This window comes from Otolemur garnettii, unplaced genomic scaffold, assembly GCF_000181295.1.
Source record: "Otolemur garnettii isolate 467f Iridium unplaced genomic scaffold, OtoGar3 scaffold00029, whole genome shotgun sequence".
Lineage (NCBI taxonomy): Eukaryota > Metazoa > Chordata > Mammalia > Primates > Galagidae > Otolemur > Otolemur garnettii.
In genome coordinates this window covers 13,218,436-13,231,615 of record NW_003852424.1, presented here as the reverse complement: position 1 = coordinate 13,231,615, position 13,180 = coordinate 13,218,436, and the positions used below count along the sequence as shown (strand labels likewise).

General features: G+C 47.3%; 1 pseudogene; it reads left to right on the top strand.

Moving 5' to 3' along the window:
* LOC100962558 overlaps positions 1-1,038 on the top strand; it is a 1,970-nt pseudogene extending 932 nt beyond the window's left edge.
* Positions 1,039-13,180: the final 12,142 nt, after the last annotated feature.

Below are 13,180 nucleotides of genomic sequence, written 5' to 3'. Positions count from 1 at the left end.
AAAAAAAAAAAAAAAAACAAAAACAAAGTTACTGCTAGTTTAAAACTAATTAAAATAGTAGATTTTGTATTATGTAAATTTTAGCGCAATAAAAAAGTTTTTTTTTTTTTTTTGAGACAGACTTTAACTCTGGTGACCTGGGTAGAGTGCGGTGGCGTCACAGCTCACAGCAACCTCAAACTCTTGGGCTTAAGCGATTCTCTTGCCTCAGCCTCCGGAGTAGCTGGGACTACAGGTGCCTGTCACAACTAAGAAAAATATTTAGTTAGGCAAAAGGAAGTTACTTCTCCTCCCAGAAAACATACTCAGAGGGCAGTTTAATTTGAATCTCAAAGAACAAATAATTTCTTGTGTTAAGAATCGTGTGTTCGGCTCGGCGCCTGTGGCTCAGTAGCTAGGGAGCCAGCCACGTACACTGGAGCTGGTGGATTCAAATCCAGCCTAGGCCTGCCAGACAACAATGACAACTGCAGGCAGAAAATTGCCAGGGGGAGAAGAAGCCACTTAGGTCTTCTGGTGGCAGGCCCAGGGCCCAGCCATGGCGGTGGGCTGCCGTGGGCGGCACTGGTGTTGGCTAGGCTTCAGCTGAGTCAGCGACGGGTGCACCTGAGGCTGGCGGGAGCAGCAGCCGCATCAACCCAGCCTCACTGCCTCCTGGCGACCCGCAGCTCAAGAGCTGGGGCCTGTTTGACAGCTTCTGCTAGGTCTGCCTGGCGGACATGGACACCAAGCCAGCTTATCAAAATCTGAGGCAGAAAGTGGATAATTTTGTGTCAACACATCTGGATAAGCAGGAATGGAATCCTATAATGAACAAAAACCAGTTGAGAAATGGTCTGAAGCAGAGTGTGGTTCAGTCAGGGATGTTGGAAGCTGGAGTAGACAGGATTATTTCTCAGGTGGTGGATCCGAAACTAAACCACATCTTCAGGCTACAAATAGGGCGAGCAATTCATGAGTTCCTAGCAGCCCAGAAAAAAGCAGCAGTGCCGGTACCCCCTCCAGAGTCTGAAGGCTCCATCCCAGGACACTTCCTAAGAATATTCCTGACACATTTTGAAAGTGCCATTTAATGGCAAAGAAGTGGATTCTGTTACGTAAGAGTACAACTTCAGAATGAAGATAGGTCAAGGTCATCAGCGATGGCAAGATTTCAGCCTTGACCGTGGGCAGTGTACAGATTGAATAATGAGGAGCAAGTATGGCAGTGGGGAAGTTGACTTTGTTGCTCTGTCATTGTGCTGCCATTTGAGCGGCCTGTCCAAGGGTGTGACACCTGTAGACACTACAGAGAGAAACAGTACAGCAACCCTTTCAGGGATATAAGCCCTGAAGCAGACTTTTATACTTGAACATGGAGACTGTGCATGGACTTCAGGGTTTGTGCTCTGAGATAAATAAGCTACGGTGAAAGAACGTAACCAATCCCAAAGATAATTTCAGAGAACAATGACAGGTTAGCTGGGAAGTAGGTATTTAACAATGCTTATTTGATGTTATTTCTCAGAGTTGCAAACTAGAATCAAGCTAGCATCAGATAGCTTTAAAGTTGTTGTGACTTTCTTGTACATGAATCTTCTGGCCAGTTTTCTTTCCTTTATAAGAGGTGACAAAACTTGGAACCCTGGGATATGTGTGGAAGCTCAGACATTGCAGTGAGGAGAAACAGTTGCAGGTTCTCTGTCCAGGGCTGCTTCCTATTCTGCAAGAGCTAGTGAGTCTTTGTATTTGTTAGAATGGTGTGAAGTTTTATAATAAAATCATTTGATACCCTTAAAAAAAAAGAAAAAGAAAATGGCCGGGGGTTGTGGTAGGCACCTGTAGTCCCAGCTACTTGGGAGGCTGAAGCAAGAGAATCACTTAGGCCCGAGAGTTTGAGGTTGTTGTGAGCTATGACAGCACATGACTTTACTGAGGGCGACTTAGTGAAACTCTGTCTTAAATGAAAAACAACCACCACCACAACAAAACAAAACAAAAAAAAACCCAAATTAAAAGGCAGATAACCCAATTTAACAATGGACAAAGGATTCAAATACACATTTCTCCAAAGAAGATAAACAAATGGCCAATAAATACATGAAAAGATCTCAATGTCATTAGCTGCCAGGGAAATGCAAATCAGTCACCACCTTCCTAAGAAGGATCAGTCACTACATCCCTAAGATACAAAAAAGGTAGATAATAAGTTTTCTTTCTTTTTTTTGAGACAGAGCCTCAAGCTGTCCCCCTGGGTAGAGTGCTGTGGCATCGCAGCTCACAGCAACCTCCAACTCCTAGGCTCAAGCAAGTCTCCTGCCTCTGCCTCCCAAGTAGCTGGGACCACAGGCACCCACCACAGCGCCTGGCTATTTTTTGGTTGCAGCCATCATTGTTGTTTGGCGAGCCCGGGCTGGATTCGAACCCACCACCTTAGGTGTATATTGCTGCCACTTGAGCCACAGGCGCTGAGCTGATAATAGGTTTTCTTGTGAGAAACTGAAACTGCCATACACAGCAGCTGAATTCTCAAAATGATGGGACAATTGGGAACACAACCCAGCTGTTCTTCAAAAGGTCCTTGAACATATAATATTTAACCCAGCAATTGCACTCCTGGATATATGCCCAAGAAAAATGAAAACTCATGTCTGCACAAAAACTTGTATACAAATGTTCACAGTAGCAGATTCACACAGGCTAAAAAGTTGGACAACTCAAATGTCTTTCAACAGATAAAAGGATAAACAAAATGTGATGCAGTCATACAATGGAATATCACTCAGCCATGAAAAAAGAAAAGGGCTCTGACAGGCCACATGTGGATGATCTTGAAGACTTCATGCTCAGTGAGAGAACAGAAGAACATGCAGTGTGTGATTCCACTTATATAAAATGTTCAGAACAGACAGATACACACAGAGACAGGAAGAGGATCTGAGGGTTCGATGAGTAGGGGGGTGGGGAATGACTGCTGATAGGGACAGAACTTCCTCTTAGGGTGATGAGAATGTTCTAAAACTGGCCATGGTAGTGATTGCACAACTCTGTGCAGATACTTAAAATCATTGAACCATGACTCAGTACCTGTAGCACAGTGGTTACGGCACCAGCCACATACACCCAGGCTGATGGGTTTGAACCCAACCCAGACCAGCTAAATAATAACTGTAACAAAAAAAAAAGCCAGGTGTTGCGGCAGGCACCTGTAGTCCCAACTACTTGGGAGGCTGAAGCAAGAGAATCGCTTAAGCCCAAGACCTTGAGGTTGCTGTGAGCTGTGATGCCATGGCATTCTATGGAGGGCGACAGCTTGAGTCTGTCTCAAAAAAAAAAAAAAAATCATTGAACTGTGCCTGGGCATGGTGGGTCACACCTGTAATCTTAGCACTCTAGAAGGCAAGGGAGGTGAATTGCTTAAGCTCAGGAGTTTGAGACCAGCCTGAGCAAGAGCAAGACCCAATCTCTAAAAACAGCCTTGTGCTGTGGCAGATGCCTGTAGTCCCAGCTACAAGCGATCCTCTTGCCTTTCAGCTTCCTGAGTAGCTGAGAATATAGACACCTTTCAGGACATCTGGATAATTTTTCTATTTTTAGTAGAAATAAGGTTCTCACTTTTGCTCAGGCTGGTCTTAAACTCTTGAGTTCAAGCCATCCTCCTGTCTGTGCTTCCCAGAGTGTTAGGATTATAGACATAAGCCACTATGCCCAGCTGAACTGTACATTTTAAATGGGTAAGTTATGTGATATATTAATAATACCTCCATTAAAAATAAGGGCAACTGGACTCAGTAGCTCATGCCTGTAGCCCCAGGTACTCCAGAGGCCAAGGCAGGAGGATACCTTCACCCCAGGAGTTGGAGACTGCCGTGAGCTATAATGCTGCCACTGCATTCTAGCCCAGGTTTCAGAGTGAGACCGAGACTCTTAAAATCAATCAAATAAAACAAAGCAGTGGCTATGGGACTGACGGGTTTATTCTGGGAGACTCACTTGCAGTAGAAGCTGGCATTAAGTCTCTTGAAACTTCAGAAATGCCCAGAGCCAAAGAGCCTTAACCCCAAGGGCCATCAGGCTTGAAAAGTTCACATGGAGGGGGATCCAAGCTATGTGCAGAACTAGGGCAGAAGATGAGGCCCTTGAGCGGCCAGCTGGCTTCAAAGCCCCTCTCAGGATGGTAAACAACCACAGGGCCAGCAGAATTCCTGTCACTGCACTGTCCTTCTCTGGCAGGTCCCTGAGGCTGGGCTGAGGACAGGCCTATGGGAAATTTCAGGGTCCCCAGGAGGTCTTGGCTTAGGTTTACAAAATAAAGCCTGGCTTTATTTTGAAGACCCAGGGTATTTTTTTTGTTTGTTTTTGTTTTTTAAGACAGAGTGTCACTTTGTCACCCTGGGTACAGTGGCATGTCATCATAGCTCACAGCAACCTCAAACAAGCAATCCTCTGGGCACAAGCAATCCTCTCGCCTCTGCCTCCCAAGTAGCTTGGACTATAGTTACCCACCACAGTGCCCAGCTAGTTTTTCTACTTTGAGTAGAAATGAGATCTCACTCTTGCTCAGCCTAATCTTTAACTCCTGATCTTGAGATGGGTGCCAATAGCCTCATCACCCCCATAAGTAAAGGATACTGCCCACCAATGACTTGCGCTAGGGGGCTGTGTAGGATAAAAGATGAAAGGACAAAAAGATGAGAATACCATAACTCTGAAATGATGACAGGCACCATTACTCTTAGATCTGTCCAGCTGGAACAGGACAAGGTAAGAAGGAATGGACCAAGTACTGTCATAATAAGAGTTAACGAGCTAAGTGCTATGACAAATTGTTTTACTTATTCACTAATTGCCAGATCTGCTTTATGTGACCTTTATGTTACCTATCTGCTAATCCGTTAAATTGCAAGGTTCACTTCTGTAAAAGAGGTCATCGTGACCCCATGCTCGCTTTTTGCTTCTTTTGCCAACTTTCTTTTTGCTTCTAATCGCTAATTTTTAGCCCACCTGTTTGGCCCTTTGCCAACTTTCAGACTAGAAAAAAACCAACTTCAGACCCCTCAATGCTTTCTCACTTAGTCTGCATCAGACTTTGCTGAGACAGCACTGTGGTTAATAAAAGACTCCTTTTTGAAATTCTAATTTGAGTCTGATGGTCCTTATCTCGCCCTACTACAATCTGAAGCAATCCACCCACCTCGGTCTCCCACAGTGCTAGCATTACAGATGTGAGCTACCATGCCTGGCTGAAGACCTAGTTTTCAGTTCTTTCTCTGGAAAGCCTTCTCAGCTTTCAGGCAGAGCCTGGGACCTCCTACCTAGATCCCACTATGCTCAGTCCTGGCGCCTGTGGAAGGAGCATCTTACTGAGTCCTCTTCTACTTCCAAGAGGAGGCCTTCCAGGATAACCTGTGGAGGGTGGCCAGATTTGGCAAATAAGAATAGAGAGTACTGGGGCGGCACCTGTGACTCAGTGAGTAGGGCACCAGACCCATATACCGAGGGTGGCCGGTTCAAACCCAGCCCAGACAAACTGCAAAAAAAAAAAAAAAAAAAAAAAGGAGAGAGTACCAAGTAAAATTTAAATTTCATATTTTATGAAGATAGCTTATGTTTTAGTAAAAGTGTATCCCACGAAGTATTTGGGATATACTTAGACTAAAAATTATCTGTTGACTATCTGAAACTTGCATTGAACTGGGTGTCCAGATGGCTCCCCTTACCTCCCATCCTAGTAAATTCTTCTCCTTGTGTTGGCCACTCCAGGCTTGCTGTCTGGGACCCCACTGGGTGCCTAATGAGGTGTGGGAGAGTGGCCAACTGGGATTGTCACTAGTCCTCCCACCCTGGCCTCAGGTTGGCAGCTTCTCTGGAGGGTAGCTAGATTTCGGATCTGGACATCTTTCTCAAATGGAAGTGCAAGGAAAGCCACTCTTTTCTTTGGCCTATTCCCCACTTTTCTCTGTGCAGAAGGCTGTGTTTAAAGAGACACACCGGCTTCTTGGTGGAGAGCCAAAAGCCCTTCTTTGTTCAGTCAGCCAAAGTCCTCTCAGCTGTCCTCAGGCCTGGCCCTGCTGACCTTGAGGGCCCCCAATCTTGTGCCCAATACCACTGACACTGTATCCTGCCTCCAAACCTTAGCTTGGGCAGTGCCACGTCCTATACACTCCCTCTCTGGCACAGGCTGCTCATTCCTATCTCCAGGGGCCTCGTGCTTAGGGACACATCATGGGGTGTCAGACTCATTTTTTTAATAAAACCTTTCAAACTCAGACTTCAGGAGACAGAAGGTGCCAGGCCCACCATGTAATTATGTGACTGTTTCACTCTCTCAGCCTTGTCCTTCTGTCTGTCACTGAGACCATTCTTATTCCTTTGTGTACATTTTTTCTGAAAGGTGGAGGCTTTGAATTCCAGTTCCTTTTCAGGTGGCTGAGACAATTGCAAGTAATGGGTGGGGAGGAGCATGGAGTTTATGCTAAGAGCCCTGAAGGTCCTAGGACCCCTCTCAGGAGGTGTCTGAGCAGATCACCGCAATTGCCTCATGTAAGTTGTGACAGGAAGCCTCAGCAGACACTGGAGTCTGCCAGTATCAAGAGTCCAAGCCAGGAGGATGCCCAGGAATGGGACCTGAAAGGTATGTCTCCCAGAATCTGTGACTGTGACCCTATTAAAGAAAGGGTCTTTTTGGATATGATCAATTTAGGATCTGGAGATGAGATCATCTTGGGTTATGGGGGGACCTGAATCCAATGACAAGTGTCCTTATAAGACATACGGGGGTGGGCAGCACCTATGGCCCAAAGGAGTAGGGCGCTGGCCCCACATGCCGGAGATGGTGGGTTCAAACCCAGCCCTGGCCAAAAACTGAAAAAAAAGACATATAGGGGCTCGGCGCTTGTAGCTCAAGCAGCTAAGGTGCCAGTCACATACACTGGAGCTGGGGTGTTTGAATCCAGCCCAGGCCCGCCAAACAACAGTGACAACTACAACCAGAAAAAAAAAAAAAAATAGCTGGGCGTTGTGGCTCAGCTACTTGGGAGGTTGAGGCAAGAGAATTGCTTAAGCCTAAGAGTTGGAGGTTGCTGTGAGCTGTGGCATCATGGCACTCTACCTAGGGCAACCACTTGAGACTCTGTCTCAAAAAAAAAAAGACATACAGGGAGACTCAGACACAGAGAAGAAGCCACAAGAAGCCACTAAAGTGATGTAGTCATAAGCCAAAGACCTCTGGTGCCCCCAGAAGCTGGGAGAGGCAGGAAAAATCCTCCTCTGGTCCCTTTCTTGGCCCAAGTGACGCCTTGATTTTAGACTTCTGGTCTCCAGATCTGTCAGAGAACCAATTCCTGTTGTTTTATACCAGTTTGTGGGTGTTTATTATACAGCCAAGGGGATTCATACTGGCAGGAGGGACAGGATTCTGTTGACGGCAATCCCTTTAATGCTGGGTTTGGTGAAGCAGAGGGATATGGGGTGGGAGCTGTGGCTGTGTGCTGGGCTCTTCTCTGTGGCAGGAAGGGAGCTGGGTGGGTCCTAGCAGGACTAGTTCCCTCCCTGTGGTGGAGGGAAGCTGCCAGGCTTTACGGCAGGCGCACCCTGGTGGGTGGAGCTGGCATGTCTCCATCTTGTCTGAGCCACCCTACCAGGGTTTTGGCTTTCATTGCCCTCTGACCTCCTGGGCCAACTGATATTTTCCCAGAAAGATGACAGATGGTTCTTGCAAATGGAACCAACACCTTTGCAACCCCTTTGGGCTGTAGACGTGTGGGTCCTCTCTTCATGGGCCCATGAATGTGTGATCTTTCCTAGCATGGTGGTAGATAGAGATCAATTAAAACGAAAATATAAATATGAAAGGAGAGTTCAGCTTCATCCACTAGTGTTCTTTTTTTTTTTTTGGAGACAGAGTGTCACTTTGTCACCCTTGATAGAGTGTTATGGTGTCACAGCTCACAGCAACCTCAAACTCTTGGGCTCATGGCATTCTCTTGCATCAGCCTCCCAAGTAGCTGGGACTGGGGCAGTACCTGTGGCTCAAAGGAGTAGGGCGCCGGCCTGGAGGTGGCAGGTTCAAACCTAGCCCTGGCCAAAAACTGCAAAAAGAAAAAAAAAAGCAAGTAACTGGGATGACAGGCACCTGCTACAATGCCCAGGTAGTTTTAGAGACCACACAACACCCAGGTATTTTTAGAGACGGGGTCTTGCTCTTGTTCCGGCTGGTCTTGAACTCCTGAGCTCAGGCAATCCACCTTCCTCAGCCTCTCAGAGTGCTAGGATTACAGACATGAGCCACCATGCCTGGCCACCTATGTTGTTGTGTTGTTACCACTGATAACTCAGAAAAGTGTCTTTCACCTGCACCCGTAATTATTTGTGATGGTGGGAACCATTAGGGTGATTGTTGTCAGGGAACCCTCTACTGACCTCCTACTAGTTGAGCGTTAAGATTTCCTGGCTCAGTGCCTGTGGCTCAAGTGGCTAAGGCACCAGCCACATACACCTGAGCTGGCAGGTTCAAATCCAGTCCGGGCCCGCCAAACAACAGTGATGACTGCAACCAAAAAATAACCAGGCACTGTGGTAGGCACCTGTAGTCCCAGCTACTTGGGAGGCGGAGGCAGGAGACTCGCTTGAGCCCAGGAGTTGGAGGTTGCTGTGAGCCGTGAAGCCACAGCATTCTACCCAGGGGGACAGCTTGAGGCTAAAAAAAAAAAAAAAAAGATTTCCTGGCATTTCAAGTCTTAGTGTTATGCTCGAATAATGGAAGGGCTCTTTCTCTTTTCAACTATTTGTTTTGAAAATTTCTCAATCTACAGAGAAGTTGTAAGGAAAACACACTGAACACCCAGCAACCCTTCGCCTGGACTCTCCAAATGTAAGCATTTTGCCACATTTGCCTGTGTGCTCTCTATGTCTCTCTCTGTGTGTCTCTGTCTTGTTTCTCTCTGTGTGTGTCTCTTTTTTTCTGTCTCTGTCTCTTTCTCCTTCTTTTCCCAGAAGGACTTGAGAGTAAACTGCAGGCATCATGACTCTTTAACCCTAAATACTCTAGTATGTGACTCCTAAGATCTCAGAGAGAAATAATCCAGTTTGAGAAGGGACATATGGCTACAAATTTCTACTGAATCTACATTCCTGTCAGATGTCCCATCTGTCTCATCCCCAGCCTTTAGGGACATTTTCCTTGCAGCTTCACTGTGCCTGCTATGCCCTTTATTCCAGAATGATGCTGAAGCTGTGTGGCAAGGTCCATTGGGTGTCTGACATTCCTGGGTATGATGTCAGAGTTAGGTCCTGAGTCCCATGCCCACCAGGGACATGACTAGGGCCTAGGATAGCTGCTTTCCCATCTAGGGTACTTGTAGGCCTGGGAGCCTGTCTGATATTTACAGGAGTGCTGACAACAGCCTCTGTGTCTGCCCTGGGGTGGAAGATGTCCCCCCAAACTCATGGCCACCTGAGGATGTGACATCACTTGGGAAAGGGCCTTTGCAGATGGAATTAGTTAACATGAGACTGTGATCCAAGGCTGTGTGTCTTTATGAGAAGATGGAAGTTTGGACACAGACACAAGGAAGACAACTGTGTGGAGATGGAGACAGAGGCTGGAGTGACATGGCCACAAGCCAAGGACTCTTAGAGCCCCCAGGAACTGGGAGAGGCAGGAAGACCCTTCCCTGGACCTTTGGAGGGAGCCAGGCCCTACCAACCTACATCTGAGCTCAGACTTCTGGTCTCCAGGAAATCTGCCAGAGGGTAGATTTCCACCATTTTTAGTCACTATAGACCCATTTGTAGTCATGGGTCATAGTGGCCCTGGGACCCTCATCCAGTGTCACTGTCTCACCCCTTAGAAACATCTGTCCTTGGCTGGTGCCTGTAGCTCAAGCGGCTAAGGCACCAGCCACATACACCAGAGCTGGTGGTGGCTCAAATCCAAACAACAATGACAACTACAACCAAAAAATAGCCAGGCATTGTGGTGGACACCTGTAGTCCCAGCTACTTGGGAGGTTGAGGCAAAAGAATAGCTTAGACCCAGGAGTTGGAGGTTGCTGTGAGTGGTGACACCATGGCACTCTACCCAGGGCAACAGTTTGAGGCTGTGTCTCAAAAAAAAAAAAAAGAAAAAGAAAAAGAAAAGAAACATCTCTCCACCTGAAACCCATCAGAGACCCAGCATAGCCTGCTTGGTGCCCACAGATGCTACTCGGTTGTCTGGTTGTCTCCCTTTTACACTGGGGTGTGCGAAGTCCCAGGTGGAGAGGCTGCTAGTGTCACGGCTCACTATGGCGTCACAGCTCACAGCCCACAGGCTGAGGTGGGGTGGGAAAACCAGGAAGGAGCAGCTGAGAAGATGCATCTGTGGCCTAGAGATAAGCTTTCTCCCTGAGGGGGGTCTCTGCCCTGCAGGCTTGGCCTCCACATCTCAATCTTGGTCCAGCTGGAGCCACCCTAGGATGTTGTGGTAGGGGTGGGGAGGACTCTGACTCCTTCTCCCAGACTCCCTGCCTTTCAATCAAGGTCTCCCTTATGGATGTCAAAGAACAATAAAAATGGCAGCCTCCTTTGAAGAAGGGCCAAGGGGGCCTCTGTAAGAAGGAAACAGGCACAAAGGGCTGCAGTGTTGCACACAGCAGGCAGAGGAAGAGGCAGAGGCAGAGGCAGAAATAGCCCGTATGTCCATGGGATGCAGCACCCCAAATATGACCAGAATGTACCTCCCCAAAATACACCGTTTGGCATATTTCAGGCTGGTTATTCTGATAAATTGCAGACACAGGAGTAGCTCCCAAAAGTGGCCCTTTTGAAAAAGAAATTCACATCTATAAAGGAAATCTATATTAGCAAAATATCTGTACCAGGAAAGTCTACCCCAGACAACTTGTCTTTCCTGAGAGACTTTTTTTTTCCTGTTGGTCTTTCTCTCTCTTTCTGTCTCTTCCTTTCCTTTCTTCGTTTACTCACCTGCTAGAGTGCAGTGGCAAAATCACAGCTCACTGCAAACTCAAACTCCTGAGCTCAAGTGATCCTCCTCTCTCAGCCTACTGAATAGTTGGGACTACAGGCACCCTTCACTGTGCGGGCTAGTTTTTCTATTTTTAGTAGAGTGGAGTCCTGCTCTTGCTCAGGCTGGTCTTGAACTCCTGAGCTCAAGCCATCCTCCCACCTCAGCCTTCCAGAGTGCTAGAGTATGAGCTACCATGCCTGGCCTGAATTGTTCACTTTAAATGGGCAAATTGTATGGTATGTGAATTTCACTACAATTTTTTTTTTTTTTTGAGATAGAGTCTCACTATGTCACCCTGGGTAGAATGCTGTGGCGTCACAGCTCACAGCAACCTCAAACTCTTGGGCTTAAGCTATTCTCTTGCCTCAGCCTCCCAAATAGCTGGGACTATAGGCACCCACCGCAATGCCTGGCTATTTTTTTTTTTTTTTTGGCTGGAACTGGGTTTGAACCTGCCACCTCCAGCATATGGGGCTGGTGCCCTACTCCTTTGAGACACAGCCGCCGCCCGCCTGCCTATTTTTTGATTGTAGTTGTCATTGTTGTTTGGCAGGCCCAGGCTAGATTTGAACCCACCAGCTCTGGTGTATGTGGCTGGCGCCCTGGCTGCTGAGCTACAGGCACCGAGCCATTCACTACACTTTTTAAAAGATTGAAAAGAGAAAAGATATTTGGAAATCAGGCTGGTCATAGGGAAGCCACCATGGGAGATGGAGGGTGACCTCATTCCTGGGAAGCTCCGCAAATAATGTGATGATGAAGGATCTGCAACTTATTTTTGAATGTTTCAGCCTCAAAATTATAGACATGCATGACAGATTGGGCAAATGTTGCACAGTGTTAACCACCACTGAACCCAGAGGAAGGATGCACAGTTGGTCTCTGTATAATATTTCATTTTTCTCTGTGCTTGAAAATTTGGGGGGAAGTAGGGGTGTCTATGCCTATGGTGCCCAGCTCGTCTGTCCTCTGCCTGTGGGAGTGCACTTAGGAAATGTAGGTCAGCTCTGATGGCCTAGCTTAGGCTTTTGTAAGAGTCCAAAGCTTCAGAAACAAGTAGAATGTCCTTCTATCACAGGGCCTCCTCCTGGGCACTATGATAATTGGGTTGTCCTGGGCACTGCAGGGCACTGAGCAGAGCTCCCTTTATTGGGAGGTCATAACACACAAGGCCTGTCTCTGGGGCTAGGATGAGGAGAGTGGTCATCTGCACAGAGGGCCTCAGACAGCACCTATCCTGATACTGGCTACAGGGGTGAACTCTGCTTGTGAAAAGTCATCAGGCTATTTCCTGGTGACCTGGGAATGTTCTGTCTCTAGCTCATGCCCCCATAAAAAGTTAAAGATTAAAAATGCACCTGCTCCTCCCCAAAACTTGTCACTCCAGTCCAATTGTGAGAAAAACATTGGACAGAGCCCAGTTGAGAAGTGTCCTACAATAATCTGACCGTGGCTGGGTGTGGTAGCTTTTGCCAGCAATCCCAGCACTTTGGGAGGCTGAGGCAGGAGGACTGCCTCCTAGGTAAAGCAGGGAACTTTCTTCCCCTTGGGTCACCTTTTGTCCCTTTTAACTTATTATTTATTGTGCGCAGAAATAACTATTCAAAAAACTGATCTTGGACACAATTGTGAAGGGGCTTGAGGGAACTTCCTGGGGTGTCAATGTCATGCTTTAGACCTTGGGAAGGGTTCAGGTTACACACACGTCTGCACTTATTGGAACACAACAAGGCATGCACTTGGATTTGTATGTCCAAAAGAGAGAGAAAGCACTTGGATTTGTATGTCCAATAGAAAGAGAAAGAATGGGAATGCTAAACAAATCCAAAGCCAATGGCATCATGCCACAGTGTCCAAAGGATTCTTCCTGAGTCTGCAACTTCCTGGGCAATGCCTAAAGCAGGGTTAGTAGACCAGGGTTAAACTTGAGATGGAGCTGGTACACCCACTGGGTGGGGCAGAGCTAGGGGTTGGGCACATGGATGTGCTCTGTATAGTGCTTTCAACTTCATTGCCTGTCTGAGAATTTTCATAAAATTGGCTTGGCGCCTGTGGCTCAAGCGGCTAAGGCGCCAGCCACATACACCTAAGGTGGCGGGTTCGAATTCCCAGCCCGGGCCCGCCAAACAACAATGATGGCTGCAACCAAAAAATGGCCAGGCATTGTGGCGGGCGCCTGTAGTCCCAGCTACT